The sequence below is a fragment of the Tachypleus tridentatus genome, chromosome 1, assembly GCF_004210375.1.
Source record: "Tachypleus tridentatus isolate NWPU-2018 chromosome 1, ASM421037v1, whole genome shotgun sequence".
In the NCBI taxonomy this organism is placed as follows: Eukaryota; Metazoa; Arthropoda; class Merostomata; order Xiphosura; family Limulidae; genus Tachypleus; species Tachypleus tridentatus.
Window position 1 is genome coordinate 41,196,955 of NC_134825.1, and position 17,918 is coordinate 41,214,872.

General features: G+C 32.8%; 2 non-coding genes across 2 annotated transcripts; both read left to right on the plus strand.

Moving 5' to 3' along the window:
• Window positions 1-253: 253 nt before the first annotated feature.
• Window positions 254-325, plus strand: TRNAM-CAU (transfer RNA methionine (anticodon CAU)). The gene has a single exon. It is a non-coding gene; the product is annotated as a tRNA-Met (tRNA).
• Window positions 326-14,589: 14,264 nt separating this feature from the next.
• TRNAM-CAU (transfer RNA methionine (anticodon CAU)) lies at window positions 14,590-14,661 on the plus strand. The gene has a single exon. It is a non-coding gene; the product is annotated as a tRNA-Met (tRNA).
• The last annotated feature ends 3,257 nt before the right edge of the window (window positions 14,662-17,918 follow it).

The window sequence follows — 17,918 nt, forward strand, 5'->3', positions numbered from 1 at the left end:
TTAAAGAAAAAACACAAAGGAAAGACATATATGTCAGAGCAAAGGGAATATATATATATTATTCAATTCATAGAAATACGTTCGATGCGAAAGTATTATATCATTTTTCATTGTTTAAACAGCTTTTCAAAATACGTGTTTACATACAAAGATGGGGTTGACGAAGTAAAGTTTGAATATGTAAATTTGATAACAATGAGGAATAGTAGCACCTAAATGTCATATAAATATTACTGTGAGATGTTAATTTCATAGCAGAGTGGCGCAGTGGAAGCGTGCTGGGCCCATAACCCAGAGGTCCGTGGATCGAAACCACGCTCTGCTAACATTACGTTTTCATAACTTCATTTCTCGGTGATCAATGTCATTTAATTTATTTCAAACTAATGAGTACTGCTAGGATTTTCTTTTGTTATCTATTATATATTAATAATTTTGATGTACTTACACTAATTAGGTTTTTGTATTCCATCGTTAGTTTGTTGCGTGTTTTAGTCTTTTCTTTTCACATGCCTTCCTTCATTTCATGTGTATATAGTTTGTTATAACGTAAAATATATTCGAACATGAAGAAATGAAAATACATTGCACCAGTTGAAATGATCCCAGGTTATATGGAGGGATTTGGAGATGTTAGCGAAAGTAGGACCTACGTTGTGCTGGGGATACATCGTCAATCAGTCTTAACATCCATTCGCCAGTTTCACATAATAAGTTTGCTCCCAGTTTCCTATCAGCAAATAGAATAGATAACTTTTTTTTCTAGAAGGAATGCAGTTAGCCATCACCACCCACCGCCAAGTCTTCGGCTACTCTTTTATAAACGAATAGCGGGATTGATCGTCACATTATAACGCCTCACTTTACAACCAAGTATACTTGTCTTGTAAGTCTTGTCTCACACGTACACAATAACCTAGCATCGTTTCTGTAGATTCGTCAATAGTGTAAGCCATTTTGAATCATAAAGCAACAGTAAAAAATTTCTTTTTCTGGCAGAATCTCAATAGAAACATTTCAGATCATTATATAAGCTCACATCTAAAGGGACCGCTTCTGAATTACTTTTATACTTGCAAGGTCTAAGAATGCCAAGCGAAATGTCAAATAAGAGTTTGTAGAATGTTTTTAAACAAGAAGTTCAGTGAGTTTTAAGAAGCAAATATCGTTTGTGACTAAAATATACCTATTTCTACAGTGTTTCGACGTAACAAGATATTAAGAACTTGTCTAGGGCTCGTGGTACAATTCCACAACTCTATGAAACGTTCTCTCTTACGGTGCTGACTATAGAGATAATAGAATGTAAGTTATGAATGTTTATTTAAAGTTCTTGGATCTTTCCAGCATTGATTTTCATTTAAGATTCTCTTTTCTCTCAACGTCATAACAAGTCTGTGCAACGCTACCTATAATTTTTGGAAGGAATTAGAAATGATATGATAATGCTTTTTGTTCAGTATGTCACCTATCCGTAGAAATATGCTTTTTTTAGAAATTACTCTCGTGAATATGACCGCTTATGGTGTTCACTACTTTAACGCAGTTAAACATGAGAAAATTTCATTTAAGTAGCTTTAACCTCTTATGTTTTCTCTCTGTTAGAGACCCCTAATCATTAAGCTACTTTGTCAAAAGATGTTTTCGTTTAACGTTATTAGGTTCTATGTACATTTTCCAGACTCTTTAAGTTAATAAAGTTGTTGTTGTTGTTTTAAATTAAGCACAAAGCTACAGAATGGGCTATCTGTGCTTTGCCCACCACCGGTATCGAAACCCAGTTTTTAGCGTTGTGAGTCCGCAGACATACCGCTCAGTTTCTGGGGGGCCAGCTACTCAAGGGTAAAAGCATTTCTTAAGGAACTTTTTTAATATATTGCATACACTTCTGTGATTTTGTGAGAAGTAAATTTTACATTCCTATTAAAGTACTTACGAAAAATACAATAACTTAATTATTTACATCTAGATGAGTTATGTATTTGTAAACCTACTCTTTAAGCCTTAGATTTGTTTTCATTCCATAGATAAAGTTTCGGGGGAAATACTCATGTTACGAAAATTATATGGAAGGATTTCAGTGTATTTGAGAAACAAAATTTATATAAACGTCGATGACACTTACTGAGCACAGTCGCTAAAGGACTAAATAAACAAAAATAAAGCGCTATTTAAAAGTAATTTAATAAATAACTACTCACGTATTAACCGCAGTTGTAGTTAACGCCCAGAGGACTTATAAGGCATTTGTAAGAATAAAAATGTGAAATAGTCCACAGTATGTTACGGTACAATATTAAAAAGAAAGAATTTTAATTTTAATCTGTTGATTTAGTGAATAGAAGTTCATAGCTACTGTTTATGACGAAAAATGTTAAAGGAATTTAACATAGTGATATGTGTTAAAAACGATGTCACCTGTTATTATGAAGTTTTACAAAAAATATCTTTGAAACAATAGTATTGTATTACACCATTTTATTTTTTTTTAGTAATCAGATATCTAATATATTTTACTGTTTTACCCACACTTATTGTATGGACTGTAGATGTATGGAAATGTGTGTCGAATATTCCAATATTTTATGATCTAAAACACTCTGGTATAAACAATGTAATATGTTTAGCAGAGTGATGCAGTTGAAGGGTGAATCACTCATAACTCTGTGGACAGAAATTACGTTCTGCTAGATAGTTTTCTGGATTTTGATCATTTCTTGTCGTCAATACTGAATTTTAGCTATTTTTTTTTCGCCTACAACTTATGTTTTCTTTTTCTTGTGTGATTTTAATTTACTATATATAACAGAATACATAAATATTTTTATGTCTTCTCAGGGGCGTAGCCAGAAATGGCCATTGGGGTTTAGTCTGTGTCCTTGATGTGTTCCGTGGCAAGGAATCTCCCGGAAATTTTAAATAAAAAACATAAAAAAAAGCCTGAATTATGCATTCTGCGACCACCTTTTTGGTACATTTCAGAATGGCACACTGAGGTGTTTTTCTTATTTTTTTAAATCATAAATAAATATATAGGCCTATATATATAATATATAACTTAAAATTATCAGGCCCAGCAAAGTAGGCCTAGAGTCCTGTCATCAACATATAAAATATGAGTCACTCAGGAGAGTGCAAAATATATGTATAGTGTCTACAATCTGTATTCAAATAACACGAACAGTGTATGTTCAGATTTCCTGATTTCAAGAAATAACTTCAAAAAATAAACAGCGGATGCACCGTGGACGGCTAGCAGCACCATGGCACTAACCTAGTCCTCAAATTCAAAATGAAATCATCAATGCCTGTAATACTCATGTTCTTGAGGCTTTGGTCAACAGGGTTAATGCTGCAAAGTGTTTCTCAATATTAGCTGATGAAACAACAGATATTTCAGGCATTCAACAGTTTTCGCTGATTGTTAGATATTTGCATGCCAATGATAACTTTCTTGCAACGAGAGAAGATTTTTTTGCAATTTATACCTGTTTATGATGTGACAGGCAGAAACCTGGCTGATGTCATAATAACAAGTCTGACAAAATATGGTATTGACATGGCTTACCTTCGAGGACAAGGGTACGACAGTGATGCCTCTATGAGTGGGAAATTCAATGGTGACCAGAGACACGGCCCGGCATGGCCGAGCGTGTTAAGGCGTTCGACTGTAATCCGAGTATCGCGGGTTCGAATACCGGTGGCACCAAACATGCTCGCCCTTTCAGCCGTGGGGCGTTATAATGTGACTGTCAATCCCTCTATTCGTTGATAAAAGAGTACCCCAAGAGTTGGCGGTGGGTGGTGATGACTAGCTGCTTTCCTCTAGTCATACATTGCTAAATTAGGAACGGCTAGCACAGATAGTCCTCGAGTAGCTTTGCGCGAAATTCAAAACAAAGGAACCAGAGACACATAACTGATAACTTCACACTTGCACCCTATGTACACTGCAGTGCCCATTCCCTAAACTTGGCAATTTCTGATGCTTGTAAAGAAGGTCCTGGGGGAAATTGCATAAGAGTAATTTCTAGCACTGAAAACTTTCTCAATACACCCAAACGAAAGCACGTTTTGGCTCTTTCAGTGGAGAATAAAGCACCTGAATCGGAAAAAAAAGTTTGAAAGGTCTCAGCTCTACCCGGTGGGTTGAGAGGCAGGACTCAGTCATTGTCTTTCTAGAATTAATCCATGCAGTTGCAGACACCCTTGAGACCATATCAGGTTGTCAAGACAGAGATTCTGCCACGCAAGCCAATGAATTGTTGTGTTCTATAACACAGCCAGAATTCATCATCAATTTACTTACCATTGCTAAATTGCTTTCCTTCAGTTTACCTCTGTGCAACTTACTGCAGCAATAGAACATTGATTTAGGTGTTGCAATGCATCATACAGAAATAGTGAAAGATTTAATCCGTTCACTCAGAAATAATACTGTGAATGAATTTAACAACATTTTCTGTGAGGCTCAAACTGTGTGTAGGGAGCTTCAAATTGACATCATAATGCCAAGGCAGGCTAAAACGTGCTAACCCACAAACCACTAGCCCTGATGAGTACTTTCGTATTGTTGTACTGGTACCATTTGTTGATCACTTTCTTTCACATATATGTGACCGTCTGTCCAGTCACAAAACTCTCCTTACAAACTTCATGCGTCTACTACCATCAGGATCTACCACAGAACGGTCAGAACCTACAGCACAACAATGTGACCAAATTGAAGAGTTGGTCAATATATACATGGCTCACATTGACAGCATTTAACTAGTTGCAGTAGGTGAACTTAGGGTTTTGTACAAATCACTTATGAACAACAGACCAAACAATGTCATGCATGCATATGCAATGTACAATGCATAAATGTTCCTTGTCATTTCTGGACTGTTGAAAGTATTTGCCACGCTGCCTGTGTCAACGAGACCAGTGGAACGGTCGTTTTCAACTCTCAGAAGACTCAAAAGGTATTTGAGAAATACCACCACTGAAGATCGATTGAATGGCCTGGCCTCATTGTACATTCATCGTGATATTAAATTTGAACCAAACTGTGTAGTAGATGTCCTTGCAAGAACGAACAGGCGTTTGAGCCTTTCATAGATATTCGATTGTATTTCTCTAGTTCTGACAAAACTTGCTGTATTAAAAGTGTTCAAACAGATATTTGCATTTGAACATTTGTTGTGTGTGAAATTATCTGTCATGCAATCACGGATGTTTATGAAACTTCACAGGTGGCAACTGAACTTGTCTAAAAGGTTTGGGTCCATGGGAGGGTTAACCCTAACCCCTTGGCTACGCCCCAATGTCTTTATACATATATTCTCTTAGTAACGTTAAAGTACGCCTGCGTTAACAAACCATAGACCATACTTTGATTTAATTTAAATTTTAAATTTTATGTAGTGTAATGAAACATTGAGATAGAGAATAGCTATTGAATAGAGTAAATTTTTATACTTATTTTCTCAACCGTGTAAAGCTAAACAAAAATGGTCTGTTGATTGTTAATAATCTGATTCGTTAAATAATGTTTTATTATTTTAATAAAAATACTTCACCCTATTAATTAGTGTTTTGGAGTAATTGCAGGTAAATAAGTTTTATTAGTAATATTAAAAGGTCAGTTTATAACCAACTCAATTCACATTAAAATATTTAGATGTTGAAGTACGTTTTGTTTTTGTGTCACTGTACACAATAACCTAACACACAGCTACACAAATATCTTATACCTTATTTAAATATCTGTGTATCAATGATGTAAAACCATGCTTGTGTTAACGATTAATATAACGCAGATATAACTGGATTTAATTTGAATTTTAATTCCATGTAATGTGATAAAACAACAATAAAGATAAATAACACAATTTGTATAGAGTAAGTTTAGTATTTGATTCCTTTAATGAAATAACGATTTTAACAGTCTTAGTCTATGGATTGTAGATAATATGGTTGTTTAAATAAATTTGGATGATTTGAATGAAATACTTCAGTGCTTTAATTTGTGTGCTTCACTATAATTTTGGTGTAATTACAGATAACTAAGTTTTTGGTAATATTCAATAGGTCGCTTGATCAACTATTTTGAAATCATGTTCTACTTTTAACTTTTATAAGACGTTTCAGATGAGCTATATCTTTGTCATTATCTTTGACTCTGTTTTGAGGTATTTTTTATGAATGTTGATAGTAATGTTTGATATATTTCTTTTGTCTTTCTATTCTTTAATGAATTTATAATAATAATAATTTTAAATTATTTTTCCCTTTGTATCTCTCCTGTATATACTCGTCTCTTCTGTCTTAACCTTTCCAATAAAATTTCATTTAATTTTATTTTTATTATTTTCACATTCATTATTTCTTTTTCTTTTATTTCTTCTTCTTCTTTCTTTTTTTTTTCCAAACACTTCTCTATCAATTGCCATTCCTTCAGTTTTCAGTGGATAAAGCGAAACTTGGTATAATCATATCATGGCCTAAATTAATCATACAGTTTTATATTTTTTAATTCAAGTTTTTAATACAGATTTTAAAATAAGTCAAACCACCCGAAAATCTAGATTTGGCTCTCTATGTAGTCATATTTGCCTTAATCAATATGAAATCTGGCAGAAATATTAAATGTTCATGCGCCCAACACATATAAATCAGAAAAGTTGGGTGTACATGGTTCTGTCGCATTAGTCATTACTCGGCCGTATTTTAACCAATTTACATGAGAATATAAATAAAAAACTCTTTCATATAAGTTTCGTGCATTGACAAACAAAAATGGTGAACCTGACAATTGTTAGAAATTCAAATCGGATTATATGCACATTTTTGGTCATATTATGAAAGCCAGAAAGTTAAAATAAACTCATGGGAGATTTAGTGTATCATTCAGCCCCGTTCAGACCAACTTACATGCAAGGCGGCAAAGAGGTACTTTTCTACAGCTTCTCTAAACTGGCACCCTATAAATTTGGACTTGCTCGTTTTCAGTAATAAATGGGTGATTGAGAAGCCAAAGGTTGTTGTTCTTTACAACTACGACACAGTATTCATATTTTGGTCAAGTTACCAGAGATTTGGTACAAATATACCTTTTTAAACGTTTTAAACAGAGATATGGACAGCTTTGATATTTTTCTCTTTTTTGCTCAATTTTAGGAAGAAAAGAACAATTGGTCTCTACCTCTAGTAATGTAGATGGTATTTAGTAAAATATATCTCCTTGCACGTAACAAACAGTGATATAGACAATTGTCGATATTTTTTTGTGTTTTTCATTATTTTCATGGTGATAGGTAGGCCATGATGGAATTCGTGATGGAGACATACTGCATTCATCCCTTAAATTCTTTAATGTCTTTTTCTATATAGTCTCGTAATTATCTCATGTTTCTAACTGCTACATCTATCCTTCAAACCTTCTTTTGCTGCCTATAACAAGGTGCAGATCTGCCTAATCCAAAAGTCAATGCTAAAATATTTAGCCTGAATTATTTTTAAATGTTTCCTCCCTTTTCTACTACACATGCCATATCGATACTCAACCATTTAACCTAGAATTCACAGAGACTTGACAAGGTGATTTAGACACCCGACTTGTAATCTTAGGGTCCAGAGTTCGAATATTTATTGCACCAAACATGATCGCCCTTTTTAGCAGTGGGGGTAATGTAAAGTGACGGTCAATCCCACTATTCTTTGTAAAGGAGTAGTCCAATAGTTGGCAGTAGGTGGTGATGACTTGTTTCATTCCCTCTAGTTTTACACTGCTAAAATAGGGACGGATATTGCAGATAGCCCTCTTGTAGCATTGCGCGAAATTCAAAACAAACCATAGAATCCTAATATATTTCATTCTATTTCTGTTTACGTTATTTCAATTTATAATGAACTGAGCCTTCGATTTAATCTCTTTTAGTGTTATTATCATAAGTTCTGTGGTTAGTTCAGAAGTAAACTGGAAAAAAGTTTTTTGTTGTGAAAATATCTACAAATTATTCGTGAACATGGTCAAACTTCTAGCAAAACAAAACCTAAAACATCTTTGAAAAAGTAGGTTGTTACTCCTTGTCTCTAATGCTATTAAAATCATGATTCTCAGAAATAACAACAAAGAAATGGAATAAAGCTGTCGTAGCTTGTCAGAAATATGTCTAGATCCAGCTATTAGTTTTACTAGCCGATCTTCCAGACACACAGACTGAACTTTTTTGTTCTTTCAAGATTCAACCATATCACAATCACGTACTAGATTTTTCACAAACATTAGTTCTAACCTCATTACATATAAATACTTAATAAAACTACATAAACATAAGATTTAATCAAATATCTTGATTATTTAAAAGTATAGAGAATAGTTCCAGAACTCTCACTTGGTTGATGATAAGAAACGCTAATTTTGATTCATACGAAAACTATTATCTTACTGCCAAACATGTTTTTTTTTTTTTCGTTTTTGTTGTACTGAATCACGAGTAATTAAAATACTCAACTCAAATCTGTTTTCTTCGTAGGTAACACTAATAAGTATATAATTTTCATAATTTGTATAGGGGTATGTGAAGAACGTGCAGTTACTATATTGAAGCTGTGCATTAATAATTAATAAACACATAACCGGTAACAACATTAGTAGTTTAAACCAGATTTCGTAAAATGAATGCGGGACTCTAGTAGATAAAGAAAATTCGTGAAATTATTGGCGTTGTGTGGTTTCGATTCACGAATTTTGGGGTTATTAGCCCAGCACACTTTTATTGCGCCTTTCTGATATTATTGTACAGTCTTAATAATAAAGCTTACGAAGGTTAATAAATAAACGTTTTAATCGTATTTTCAAATATTGTATAATAAATAACAATATTATTGAAAATTGTATCAACGTCACACCTACTATCAGTTTTATATACGTAAGCTCCATGACGTTAAGCCTAGAAAAGAATATTTTTTAGTTATTTTAACAGGAAAGAAAAATACAATAGTTATTCTCCAAAATTCAATTTATGAGTTGGATAACATATCATCATTTATGACGAAAAGTTTTCCAAGCTCGTATACAGTAACGATGGTTATGTGTTCGTCGTTGGTTGATGTTGTTTTCTATATGAATCTTGTATTTAGTATGAAAGTTATATATCAATTTAGCTACAATGTGGAATACTAATAAGCTGAAAATTACATGTTTTGAATTCAAATACTTTGTTAGTTTACACACACAAAAGAAAATTATTTGTTCCTTTATATAATTAGCAATAGTCGAAGGTTGAACATACTTTTGCGTATCTTCAACGTCATTAAAAGATTAAACAAGTCTTACCCCTTCCTAAGAGGCTCAAAACTCTTTTCACGAGAAAATGTAGTTTAAAAGTTCAAAGTAAATACGTTTTTAATTCTAACGCTGCTCTACTTTTGATAACATCAGTACACTACATATACTGGGCATGTTTTGATTTTTAAGTTAGTTTCACTGACTAAAGTCATGTTTTAAAGAATAATATTCATCTGAGTATCGGGCTATCTGCTGAGACAACCGAGGGGAATCGTACCTCTGATTTTAACGTTGTAAAACCCAAGACTCCGTGGAATGTGGTACGTTTTTGAAGTTAATTGACACAGGTTAGTCGTCACTAAACTATGGCACGAGATCACAAAACATAGAACTATATTATTGCATTCGCTTTTTCTTAGTGGGTATTTGGATATGCTGGAATTTCGATACCCAGGATGGTCAATTGCAAAGTACCTCACTATTGTGTTAAAAAATATTCATTTTAACATTCATGATAAACTATTTTCAAAACTCACTTTCCTTGACACATTTTGATTTACTTACATAAAAAAAGAAAAAGAAATTATTTATGTAACTTAAAACCACATTTCCTACGACATAGTAATATATTAAAATATGAAACTGTTGTTAGCTAGAGTAACCAGACTTTGTTAGTAGAAAAATTAAGTATCACAAAATAAATATTTCTTTTTAAGAGAGATAGAACCTGACATTATAATTCTACAGTTACCATAGAAATATTGTAGAAAGTAATGCAGAAGGATGACAACTCTATTACTCGGAAAAGAGAATTTTTCTATATGTGTCCATAATTGAGTAGTGTAGGACTAGAGGGAAGGTAGCTAATCATCTTCACCAACCACCAACTATTTGGTTTTTCCTTTACTTATTATGGCGAGAATGAACAATACTGTATGCATCAAACAGAGCTCTGAAGTTATGAAGCAAATAAGAAACGCGATTTTTTTTATTGGTACAACTTGTTTACATAGAAAATAAATTCTCTTATCGTGATCTACAGATAATATTTATATAATAAAATTCATTCTATGTATGTGCGTCGTGTAACTCATCGTACTGACTTCTTTGTGCTGCCCAATGAATCGTATCAGACCAGAAGTTTGCACAAAGGTAAAGCTTTTCATTCAGCTCCTTAGGATAACCAGGTGTTTCACAAAAACACTTTTGCTGTGGTTTTCCAACAGCGGACTTATAATCTGGCACTGTTTTAGATTGAAGCACGAAATAAATGCGCTTACTAATTACCGTTCGTTACTTGGCTGAAGAAATTAAATATTCATAATTCATATTATTAAACAGAAAGAGAATTGATTATTTATTTTTGAACTCCAGCTCCAGAAGGGCCATCTGCACCAGCCGTTCCTAATTTTTACGTGAAAGACAAGATGGAAGGTAGCTAGGCATAACCACACACCGCCAACTCTTGGGCTACTCTTTTACTAACGAATAGTGGGGTTGACCGTCACCTTATATCACCCCCACAGATAAAAAAGCAAGCATGTTTGGTGTGACGGGAATTCAAACCCGCGACTCTCAAACTACGAGGTGAGTGCCTTAACTATCTGGCCATATTTCCTTTTTCCAATGTATTTTTTCTGTAGAAAAAACGTTTTGGAAAATACTTCCAAAAATACTTTTTTGTTATTTCTTATTGATTGTTTCTTAAGTTTTAATATATATTTTCCATTTTATCAAATCCTTTTGTCGTTTCTTGCTATCTCAAAGTGGCACAGCAGTATCTCCGCAGACATCCAACGCTATAAACTAGGTTTCGATACACATGATGGACAGAGCATAGACAGCCCATCCCAAAGTTTTACGCTAAACATAAAATAAACAGACGTTCCTTGCATTTTTCTTGTTACTTAATATACCACTGGATATGCCTTTAATAGTTTTGTATTTTCTTTAATATTTAATGTTCATCAATAAAGTTGCATTACTTTTTCAGAGTAACAAGCGCCATATCTAAATTTCTAAACTTCATTTCCTGCATTCAAGAAGGTGTAGTTCTGTCTAATCCAACAGCTCATTTTAATATATATTACCCTAATCCTTTCTTTTGGCCCCTTAGCGGCTCAGCAGTATGTCTGCAGACTTACTACGCTAAAAACCGGGTTTCGATACTCGTGGTGAGCAGAGCACAGATAGCCCATTGTGTAGCTTTGTGCTTAATTCAAAACAACAACAACAATTCTTTCATTTTTTTATCTTTTTCTACATTATAATTCACTCCATTTCTGCTTACTTTAAATTATATTTATTGTAAACTTGAAAATTTCGTGGCGATACTGGGATGAAAAATACTTTCATTATGCTGAGCTGTGTTAATGAAGTCACCATATTAATCATCACTTTGTGCAAAAAAAAGAAAATAATTATTTACAAAATATTTTGATTAAAATCAATAAAAATAACAATGTCTGAAAAATGTAAAAAATTGCTAAAGCTGTTTTAATCAAAAGAGAACCGGATTCATTGCTGCTGCTTTTTGTATGTGCTTTGTATAACATTTCACGTTTTCAAAAGAAAATCATACTTTCTGGTGTCAAGATTTCCATTTTGTTGTATCGTTTGCAGCGTATAATGAATTTACAATCGTTTCATTCAATGAAGAACTATTTTTATTTCGAATCACACATAAATAATGAAATACTAAAGCCAATAAAACTAAAACAAAAGAGACAATAACCCTAATATACCAAAGAAGGCAGAAATTCAAAAAAACATAAAACTAGCCACGTCTTTGTACTCATCTGTCACAATTTTGTTTCACTTATGGTTCTGTGGTATTACACTATTATTTTTCTGTAGCAATAAAAGGTAAAAGAAAACAGTTTCACTGTTTATAATTTCTTATAAAGTATTACAACAGAAGGAATGAGTGAAAAAATATTTTATCTTCTAGATCAGAGATGAAAGCATACGATTATCTTTTATCTGAAGTTTTACTAACATTTTGTTCTGCTTTTCACAGTAATCTTTCGAAAATCAATGACTTCTAACTTCAGACACATAGTTTACTGGTTTCTCAAAACTTCAGTCGCTCACCGAGCCAAAGAAAATTTTTTTTAATAACACAGTGTAAAGTTGAACACAAACAGATAAGGAAAAAATCGAGTTAAGCTTAGTGTGTCAGAAAAAGAATTAAGAGCATGATACTTAGGGGAAAAAATTAGCGGTGCCCCCCGTCTCTTGTTTCCCTGAGTACGTACTTATTTTGCTTAATGGTTAATCCAGGGCTGGCTAAGGTAGGTAATATAGAAGATACCGTTCGATATCAGTGTGAAAGAGGTAGAAAATAAAGTGTGTTTTCCAATATATATAAAAAGAAAATCATGAGGTTATAAACATGGGCTGATTACTGTTTACGTTATGGTTTCTTTCTTTGTTAAATTGCCGTTTTGTCTTATTATATTGGGCCTGGCAAGGCCAAGCGTAATCCGAGGGTCGCGGGTTCGAGCCCGCGTCGCGCTAAACATGCTCGCCCTCCCAACCGTGGGGGTGTATAATGTTACGGTCAATTTCTCTATTCGTTGGTAAAAGAGTAGCCCAAGAGTTGGCGGTGGGTGGTGATGACTAGCGGCCTTCCCTCTAGTCTTACACTGCTAAATTAGGGACGGCTAGCACAGATAGCCCTCGAGTAGCTTTGTGCGAAATTCCAAAACAAACAAACAAAGTCTTATTATAACCCTCGTTTTCTAGAGTATTCATAGTATGTAATATGTAATTTATTGAATACTTTAGAGTAATGGGGGTTGTATATAAATGAGCTGTTACCAGTATCTTCAGAATGTTAAGTTACCTAAATTATTCATTCAACCGTGCGTGGCTCACCAGTGAGCTCAAGGGTTATAAAATTTGATTTGGATTTATGTGACTGACACAGTGAAGGTAACCTTACTTTGAGCTCAAACAGAAAAACAGAGCCAAGTGACTGAACTTAGTCTGATTGTTTATCGCTACGAAGTATACTTTTTGTAATTTGAAGGTTTAAAACAATCTTTATCTCTGTATGCTATACTCCAGATATATAGTCTAGTAGTTTCTAGAAAGTGTAGTCACTTACCGAACCAAAGAAAACTTTTTAACAATACAGAATAAAGTCAAACATGACAGATAAGGTCAATTATAAAAAAGACTGGATTTTGGTACTTATGAAGTACAAATATTGTTGTTTTATTAAGGATATCTGTCGTCTGCCCACAATTGTGACGAAACGCGGTAGCTAAGGTGTTTAAGTCCACATTCCTGCCCGGCATGGCCAGATGGTTAAGGCACTCGACTCGTAATCTGAGGGTTGCGGGTTCAAATCACCGCCACACCAAACATGTCGCCTTTTTAGCGGTGGGGGCATTATAATGTTACACTCAATCCCACTATTCGATTGTAAAAGAGTAGCCCAAGAGTTGGCGGTGGGTGGTGATGACTAGTTCTCTTTCCTCTAGTCTTACACTGCAAAACTGGGATGACCAACGCAGATAGCCCTCATGTAGCTTTGCGTGAAATTCAAAACAAACAAACCAAGTCCACACTCGTATCATTGTGCCGTAAGTAAAAGTATCAATCGACTTTATACATGCAGCTATTATTAGTGACAGAATCATGGGTTTCTTTTGGAAAAAACGTAAATATTTAAAGCTGAATATTGTACATTTAAGCATGACTTGTAGTAATTGAAAAATAAACAGATTTGACAACTACAACGTACTTTATACGATCACAATACACTGATGTTATCGCAAGTAGAAAAGCGCTGGATGGGAAAAGGTGATTTTGTTTTTCTACAGTGTTGAGCAAATTGTTCTGGTAGGTAAAACGTGTTTTGTGGCCTATATGTACAACTTGTTTGATTATTTGCTAACAAAAGTTAAATGGATTTAACTTCACATTTTCTGTGAACGAACAAAATATTTGAGCGTAAATTTTAAACTTGATGGTTATTTTAAATGTTCCACTACTAACACATTTTGTTGAAATAATGTATAAACTGATACTAAATAAAGGCAGTATACTTAAAAAAACCAAAAGAAAGACACATATGTCTGAGCAAAGGATATATATATATATATATGTATTATTCAATTCATAGAAATACGTTTGATACGAAAGTATTATATTATTTTTCATCGTTTAAATAGCTTTTCAAAACACCTGTTTACACATTAAGATACCGTTGACGATGTATAATTTAAATATACAAATGTAATATAAATCCTGATATAACATCTAAAGATCATATGGACATTACAGTAAGAACTACATTTCACAGCAGAGTGGCGCAGTGGAAGCGTGCTGGGCCCATAACCCAGAGGTCCGTGGATCGAAACCACGCTCTGCTAGCATTATGTTTTCATAATTTCTTTTCTTGTTCATCAGTGTTGTTTACTTTACTTTAAACTTATAAGTACAACCAGTGTTTCTCTTCTAATCTATTATATATTTCTAATTTGTGATGTACTTATAATCACGCTAATTAGATTTTTTTATTCCATCGTATGTTTGCTGCATGTTTTAGTCTTTTCTTTTCACACGCCTTCCTTCATTTTATATGTATATAGTTTGTTATAACAATAAACAAACCACAACATAAAAAACAATGAAAAACACTGCACCAATTGAAAAGATTTCAAGGCATATGGCATGCAATTATCCTTGATTTTGGATGTCATAGCGGAAGTAGGACCCACGTTGTGCTGGAGATATATCGTCTATCAGTCTTAACCTCCATTCACCAGTATCACAAAATAAGTTTGTTCCCATTTTCCTGTCATTAAATAGAATGCATTACTTTTTTCTTCATCAAATGTGATTTTCATTTTTCCTTCCTTTTGTTTTCGTCTTGTTTAATATTTCAAATACTTTAACCAATTCTTTCTTATTGTATCTTTGCTGTCTCTTATACAGTTACATAATATTCTCACGTGCATTCGTCAACTAACAACTGCTGTTTTCTTTCTCTTGTGGAACTTCAATTTATGATATGCAACAGACAGTTACACAAATATTTTTCCATCAATGACGTAAAACTACGCATGCGTTAATAATTCATAGAGCACAGATATATTTGGATTTAATCTAAATTTCTAATTTCATGCAGTGTAGTAAAACATCGAGCTAAAAAATAACTTTTGAACAGAGTAAAATTTTCCATTTCTTTTCTTTAACCTAGTAAAGTTAAACAAAAATGGTTTATTGATTGTAAATAATCTGGTTCTTTAAATAATGTTTTATTATTTTAATAAAAATACTTCACCCTATTGCTTATTAGTGTTTTGGAGTAATTGCAGGTAAATAAGTTTTACTAGTGATATTAAAAAAGTCAATTTATAACCAACTCCATTCACATTTAACTATAATCAGATGTTGAAGTACATCTTTGTTCTTGTCTCACACATTTAAACAAGAAAAGTTGGGTTTGCCTGTTTTCAATCATTTTAGGTGGGTCAAGTGTCGCAGACATACATGGTTCTGAGGCATTAGTCAAATTTTTGGCCGTATTTTGACCAATTTACATGAGAATTTAAATAAAAAACTCTTTTATATAAGTCTCATGTATTGGCAAAAAAATGGTGGATTGGGTAATTTTAGTAAGTAAAATAGGGTCAAGATGCAACAAAATCTTAACAGTTACTCTGCCATATTTCAGGGATTTTGTTCAAGATACTTTTTCCCAGTTCACATACATATACATTCCAAAATGCGTGATATGTCCATTTTTGGTCATATTATATATGCTAAAGGTTTTTGTTCAAACAATGTATGATACTGATACTAAATAAAACAGTATAAATAAACAAAAAAGACATATCTCTGAGTAAAGAACACATATATATTATTCAATTCATAGAAAGACGTTCGATGCAAAAGTATTATACTTTTTTAATTGTTTAAATAGCTCTTTAAAACACCTGTTTACGTTCTAAGATACCATTGACGACATATAATGTAAATTTGCGCGACGGGCATTCGAACCCGCGCTCCATAGATTACAAATGGACTGCCTTCTCCACCCGACTATTTCGTGTCTCATAAAGAAAGATTAACAATTACATTTATATATGTATATATAGACTGAGTGTGATTTTATCTCTTTGATGTGTTATAATTTTACACATTATTTATATAAAACGAATGTATCGTTATTATCGTGAAATCTTTAGATATTTTATAAAAGATGACAATATTACTGAAGCTATATCAAAGCAGCATTTATTTATCAAATTCACAAACAAAAGCTACATAACGTTAAGAGTAATTCAGCGTGACAAAAAATATTTTGCAGAATTATTTTTTTCTCGAAAAGTTTATGTATCTCGTGTACATTAATAATGGTTATGTGTTGATGGGTGTTTCTTATTTTTCGGTATAGTACACTTGCTTAGCAGGGAAGTTGTAAATACAGTTTAGATACAAACTGAATTACAACTCATTACACATTTAGAAATTTAGAATTCAAACTTACATACTTTGTTAATCTACAAAAAGAATTAAAAATAACTTGTTTTTGTTCTCCTATAATAATGACAATATTTCAAAACCCAACATACACATCATTGACATAATTAAATAGTCAAACAAGTCCTACGTCAAGGCTCAAAATTTGATTCACTGTATAATGTGATTTAACATTTCGAAACAACAATCACGTTTTTCTTCTGACGCTGCTATATTTTAATAAGAACAGTGTATTGGGATCATCCAGAGGATAAGCCTGAATTTCAAGCCTGTTTTTCTTCTAGTGAAAATTATAGCTCAATAAACGACACTCAGTTTAATATAAATTATATAAACTTTAACAATGAAAAAAATTATACATGTATGAACTAAACTCTTACCGCACTTTAAATGTTTCAGATTTCAAATAAAACTTAAAATGGTTCTTTTATAAAATAATATAAAAATACTAAAAGTATGTTTATAAAATGCATATCTTGTATTATTATAGTTCAGGTATAACTCAATAATACAAATTATTAAAATAGAAAGTGTATTACTTCTTGATAAACAGGTCTTATGCATGTTTTATCTTACTACCACGAATTTTATCTTTCTTAATACGGTACATTTCTTTATTTAATAAACACCTGTTAATCGTCACTAACTTTGATATACAAACTCTGTGCCAAAGCTGACGTTATCACTACCTTTAGATAATGTGGGAAAATTGTACCTTTAACACATAACGTATTCATGAGCCCTCAAGTTTACTGTTGAGCCACCCATGATATTTATTTATATACTATCTATATTTTTTAATTATTCAAAAAAAGGTATAGACTATGTAGTATAAATACTTAAATAAACATAAAGGCTATAAAAATCTAAACGACAATTTAACAAAGAAAAATCATAAGCGTAAACAATAATCAGTTCATGTTTTTAACCTCACAATTTTCTGCTTCATTTTGTCGAAACATGCCTTTTTAATCCCTTCTTAAAACTGATGTCCAGCTGTATTTACGTTTTACGTGGATATGGTGTAAGTTGTGTAATATCTTCAGTATCTTAGGTGCTGTCATTATTGCTTGAACTCGTCCTGGTTCTTTCGGATGTATTAAGAATGTTTTCTAATGGTTATTGTGTCATCCTATGTTAC